Source organism: Mirounga leonina, unplaced genomic scaffold (assembly GCF_011800145.1).
Source record: "Mirounga leonina isolate KUSES-001 unplaced genomic scaffold, KU_Mleo_1.0 Mir_55, whole genome shotgun sequence".
Lineage (NCBI taxonomy): Eukaryota > Metazoa > Chordata > Mammalia > Carnivora > Phocidae > Mirounga > Mirounga leonina.
Genome location: NW_023270816.1, coordinates 1,693,355 through 1,699,354, shown reverse-complemented (window position 1 = coordinate 1,699,354; position 6,000 = coordinate 1,693,355). Strand labels below are relative to the sequence as shown.

Sequence of the window (6,000 nt, the reverse complement as noted above, 5' to 3'; positions counted from 1 at the left end):
GAGAGGGGTGAGGGTCAGAGGGAGAAGCAGACTCCCTGCTGAGCAGGGAGCCCGATGCAGGACTCGATCCCCGGAGTCCAGGATCATGACCTGAGCCGAAGGCAGTCGCTTAACCAACTGAGCCACCCAGGCGCCCGGTCCATGTGTTTCTTAAGATGGATTTACAGTTGGGTAGTGGGGTAGAAATAACAGCAAGGGGTGGTCCACTCTCGAGGGGGCCCAGGGCTCCAAGGGTCAGAGCGCCAGGCTCAGGACTTGGAACTTAGAGATGTTTGGGGAGTTAAGAGCCCAGGTCTGTCGCTAGTATTATTTCAGGTCAGTTATGGACTATTTTGCGACTGACCTAGGTTCTAAACACCACTTAAGATGCTCGCTTCCATGAGAAAATACATTCCAAATTCCACGCCAATTTCTGGAATATAATCTGTTAGTAAAAAGGATACAAAATATATTTCTATATAAAAAGTAGTATGTACGAACATATAAGAGTCTGTAACATATTTGAGTGTATGGTATCTGCTTTCATATGTGAGCGGATGCCATCTACTCGTTTCTCCGTTCTTCGTTACAGTCAGCCTTGTTTGTGACATGAAGGGGGCTGCTGTCAGGGATCAGTCATCTGGCATCTCATCAAATCCGTTAGCTCTGCTGATGCTTGTTCGGAGCCCACGCACAGACATTAGCCTCAGCGCCGTGATGTGCATGCACTGTGCTAGGTGCTGTTTCAAAGCAAAAATGGGATCTTAGCAAAGTGGCGTATAAATGTTTATTTTATGTCTTATTTCAAGGCCTCTTTTATTAAAGATCTGTGATCCAGAAATAAATAATTATAATATATGCGTATATGGTGTATGCATTCTATGATATGGTAAGTGATGCACATTTTTCAGGGACTAACCCTGTGTCATGTGGCCAACAATGCTTGTTAATGGAACTGGTTAATAGATTTTTATTAAATGAAATTTTTTAAAGCATGCAATCCTCAAATAATCTGTTATCTTACTATTGATCACAAATTATATATTTAAAGAATTATTTTTTTAAAAAATTAAAATTTATTTATTTGAAAGAGAGAGAGCAGAGAGAGAGACACACACACACAAGGGGGGAGGGGCAGAGGGAGAGGGAGAAGCAGACTTCCTGATGAACAGGGACCCCTATGCGGGCTCGATCCCAGGACCCTGGGATCATGACCTGAGCTGAAAGCAGCCGCTTAACCAACTGAGCCACCCAAGTGCCCCCAAAGGTAACTTTTTTCTATTGGAATTATATAAGATGATTGACCTATGACCCCAATTTTATCCCAAAGTAGAATATATGCCACAAGGAATGGAGGGGAAGCCTCAGGTGGGCTTGTGGAGGGAGCCCAGACACTCTAGATCTGGGGAGCAGAGCAGGACTTGCCCGAGCTCAGATTCCCTCCACACAGGGCCTTGCATCTCAACAACCACATTTCCTTACACATTTCCCTAATGGGCACAAAATGGGGTAAAAGAGAAGATGGCTTGGTTTTCTGCTGAGGCTGTGAGGTCTCAGGATGGGGTCCCCTTAGGGAGTTTGGGTCTTTGTTTCTTGAACTGTTGTCACTGTATCCTCCTCACCTGAACTCCCACCTTCCTGAGCATTTGAGGATCCCATGCCTGAATGAATTGTCCTGCCTGGCAGGCCCCCATGTTTTCTGGGGAGAGGACATTCACATGAGAATGTGAATAACAGGTATTCTAGGAAAGTGTGTGACGGAAATGTTACAGATGTGGTGGTGATGGTGTAATCTTGTGAATATACTAAAAAACTACTGAGTCGTACATTTCAAAAGGGTGAATTTATGGTATGTGAATTATACCTCAATTTAAGAAAATACCTGACAGACCAATTCAAGAATTCAGAGGAAAGGAGTCCCTTGGTCTGTCAGAGATGTCACGGAAATGTTGGGCCTTGAGCAAGGCCTTGAAAGCAAGGAAGGACTATGGGGAGAGTCAGGAAGAGCCGAGGGAAGATGAGGAGGGTGGGAAGTGCATGGCTCCTACCAGGAGATGGTCAGAGAGGGGAGCACAGGAAGAAAGGGACAGAAGGATGGAAATAGTAGTTGGGGTCAGAGTATAGAGGCTTTGGTGTTGGTCCAAGCAGCATATGGACAAGAAAAAGCCTTTGACAGTCTCCTGCCTGGGATCTGACTTGTGCCTAGCATGGTTGGAGAAGATCAATTTGCCTAGGTCACATGGGATGCACAGGCATAGGAAAAGCTTTGGGAGACCTCTTGGCAGCCATCATAACACTCTGGCGAAGATAGTGAAGAGAGCAATCCAGTAGAAAAGAAGGACAGATTTGATCGATACAAGAATAGACAGGACTGGACACCTGACTGGGTATGGAAAGTAATGAAAAGTCAAAGACCTCCTAGAATTTTCAGTCTAGGACCCTACTAGGGAAGCAGCAACTGGTTTGGGGAAAAAGATGTGGAGTTCAATTTTAGGCTTTCTGAGTTTGGGGTGATGATGGAACATCTAAGTGGACACTGAGTCAAGAGTAGCATGACACATCAGAAGCAATTCATGTACCGGTAAGGAAACTAGGCACAGAGGCTCTACCCATCGCCCAAGGGTTGGAGAGCTAGTTTCAGGCAAGCCAGAGCCAGAATCCTGTCTGAACACTCTTTCTCCTCCTAGGCAGCTGGTTCAGATGTGGGCTGGCACTTGGAAGGGAGGTGATCTGGGAGACAGACAGGCTGAAGGCCACTGCGGAGGCAGGACGAGAAGGTATTGGGAGTGGCAAAGTCTCTGCAGGGGAGGAGAGCAAGGAGAGCGAAGGGCAGAGGGCATGTCCTCCTTTAGGGAGTATGAGAAGGAAGCAGAATGCAAGGAGGTGCCAACTGGAACAACAGTGTCACTGAGCCAGAGGGTGGGAGCACGGTGGTGAAGCACAGAGAGCTTGCGTGAGGAGCCTAGAGGCCATCCAACCGCAGCTTGCCTTCCCTGCCAGCACAGCCCACCAAGGCAGCGCCATGACGCCAGATGCTTCTGTGATGTTAAAGAGAAGGTAGACCAATGCCACTGGATTTGGCGATTGGAGACCTTGGAGGGCCTGTCTCATGAGTGTGACATGAGGGGATGCTGGGATGAAGGAAAAGGAAGAGGATTTGTTTGTTTGTTTTTGCTTTTTTTAATAGAAGAAAAATGTGGTGACCTAGGAAAAGCAACTAATGAAAAGAGAGAAATTGAAGATGCAAGGCAGAAGGGGCTGGATCCTAGAGGTCATGGAAGAGCCTGGGTCAAGCCTACTTTAGTAAGTAGGAACTCACTCCAAAGGGAGAGAAAAATGAAGACAAAGCTTTTCTCGGGGAGAGGAGAATGGATGAACTCAACTGGAGGGTCTCTTTTTCAATAAGGAGGAGGTGAGGTTATCTATTGTGATGTTCTAGTAAATACTCATTTTGTCCTTCTTCCTTAGTCATAGAACCCAGCATTATTTGGGGCAAAAATGTGCCCAGCTAAAACACCGTAATTCCAGCCTCTTTTGCAGTCAGGGGTGGTTATGTGGCTCAACATTGGCCATGGAGAAATCTGAGTGAGATTTGGGAATGGCTCTTTGAAGGGAGACATCTTAAAGTGTCATGTACCCTTTTTGCTCCTTCTCCTCTTTCTTTCCTTCCTGGAATATGGCTTTGATGGCTGGAGCTGCAGGAGCTATCTTGTGACCATGAAGGGACCCTGAGGATGGTCAGTGCTAAGAATGGCAGAACAGAGAGAAAGAGGTCAGGACACTCATGACATTATGGAGCCATCACACTGACTCTGGATTGCCTACAGCTGGACTTATTTTGCATGACAAAAAGATATCTTTGTCTAAGCCACTGTTACTTGGGGATTTCGTTACTAGTAGACAAACACAATTCTTATCTGACAAGGTTGAAGGCTGGTGTGTGTGTGTGTGTGCGTGCGTGTGTGCATGCGTGTGTGTGTGTTAGAAGGTGGAACACAGAGCAAATGGATTAGGGGGGTTGAAGTTCTTTGTTGCTCTAAAGTCATTTGTGAATTAAAAAAAAAATGAGAATCACAGTTGTAAGAAACCAACCTAGATATTTGTGACCAGAAAATCTATTACTCTTCAGATGAGTGTCTACATAGTGCAAATTCATTGAATGCAAATGGATCTGATTCTTCCCTACACCTTGTTGACCTTGACAATCTTATAAAGGCTGAGGTTTGCATTTGATGCCATTAGCAGTTTTTATTGAAGGAGGAAAATACTTTAATTCATTTCAGGTTTAAGATAGATTCTGCAAACATTGATGAAAACATGAAAGGCACTTAAATAAGCGCAAGTATCTCGGACAACATGCAATGCCCTGTATTATATTGTGTTCACTGTTGTTCAGATTTAGGGCTTTGAATCCACTAAGAATTTAAAACACCTTTTTTCCCCCACCCTTTCACCCCAAAATGTTTGACTAGTGTGAAATACCAAAACAGAATACCCTGGGCAAATGGTAAGCAAGGCTTTAATCTTCCTTTCTTTCTTTTTCTTTCTTCTTTCTTTTTCTTTCTTTCTTTCTTTCTTTCTTTCTTTCTTTCTTTCTTTCTTTCTTTTTTTTTCTTTCTTTCCTTTCTTTTCTTCTTTCCTTCCTTCCTCCCTTCCCTCCTTTTTTTAACTGCAGCCTAAAACCATCTCCATTCATGTAGAACCCAGAAAACATGTCTCTTTGGATAGGCCATATGGCTTCTTGGTGTAACTATCCATCTTAACATATCTAGGGCAGATAGAGAGTTATTCATTTAGGTCTTCATCAGCAATACCAAGTGTCTCTTAAAAAGTCAACAACGGATAGAAGAGAAGTCTTCATGTTGCACAAGATGCCCATCTGTTTTCCAACCCATTCTGTATGTCATTCCTGGGGTTTATGAGATTGAAAACATAATTCCAATTAAGGCCACTTATCTAGTTTCGTGGCAGCTGCAAATTCAGTTGCTCCAGAAACAATCTAATCTTCAGCCTCCCAATTATTTTCAATGGCTGGATTAATGTACTAACCACTCATCTGAAAATCCACCTTGGCTGTAGAGTGAGCACCGTACAGTGGGCAACTAGACAGAGGATTTACTGAGTTACAAAAAGCCAGTAGCATCTTTGACATTTATTTGAAAGAAAATGACGTTTCAGCTTATTTAATATTTCAATAACTTATTCTTAGAAGACAGAGACGGGGGTGCGTTTCAAGGGAACAGATGGGGTGGTTTTTTGTTTTTTTTTAAATTTTGTTCTTATGATGGGGTGGTTTTTGATGCAGCCACAGGAAGAACAGCATACAAGGCCGTACCAGGGCTCCAGGACAGGTGGAGGGGACCAGGGGAATAAGAATTCATTTGAAAGGCTCTCTCATTTGGACAGGAATATGCTCGACTCCCACAGCTTACAGGTACTTTATAAAAAATATAAACATCGATTTGATTTAGGCTCAGCTTCAAAACGGTTTAAGGCATTAATCAGAAGAGTATATTTGACATTTCTTCCCTTTATTCTCTTTTCTTACACGATCAAAAACTAAACAGGTAAGGCAGTAGTCATGTGGTTGAATGAAAGACAACTAACTTTGGAAACTTTCCTTAAGCAACGAATGTGAATTCCTGATACTGTCTAGCTAACTCAAAACCACAAGCCAAGGTGGAAAAGCACTGGGTTTCTGGTGAAGAGGATGATTGTGGGCAGAGCTCAGGAAGGGGGCATCTGAGTTACAGCTCCCCTCCTTGGGGAGCAAGGAGGCTCTGAGACCCGCAGAGGAGCCCATCAGGCTGTGCCCTTCAGAAGCCTCCGTACCCACTGATGATGGTCCCCGAATGGCTCGAGGTCCAGCATTTCCCCAGAGATGTTTTTACAGGCTCCGGTGCCAAGGACACTTCCTGTCAGTTTAGGCAAATTCATATCCTTGCTGTTGAATCCAACGAGAATGCCCAGGCCCAGGGCAGTCAAAAGCTAGGGGCGGCTTTTGAAAACCCATTCAGGTCC

At 44.3% G+C, this 6,000-nt stretch overlaps 1 protein-coding gene across 1 annotated transcript in view; it reads right to left on the bottom strand.

The window, feature by feature from the left end:
• Positions 1 to 586: 586 nt before the first annotated feature.
• Positions 587 to 6,000, bottom strand: part of LOC118001963 (probable palmitoyltransferase ZDHHC14) — a 274,194-nt gene continuing 268,780 nt past the window's right edge. The window contains exon 10 of the transcript XR_004676898.1: positions 587 to 719. The gene's annotated coding sequence lies outside the window, so the exon portion shown is untranslated. The remainder of the gene's footprint in view (positions 720 to 6,000) is intronic.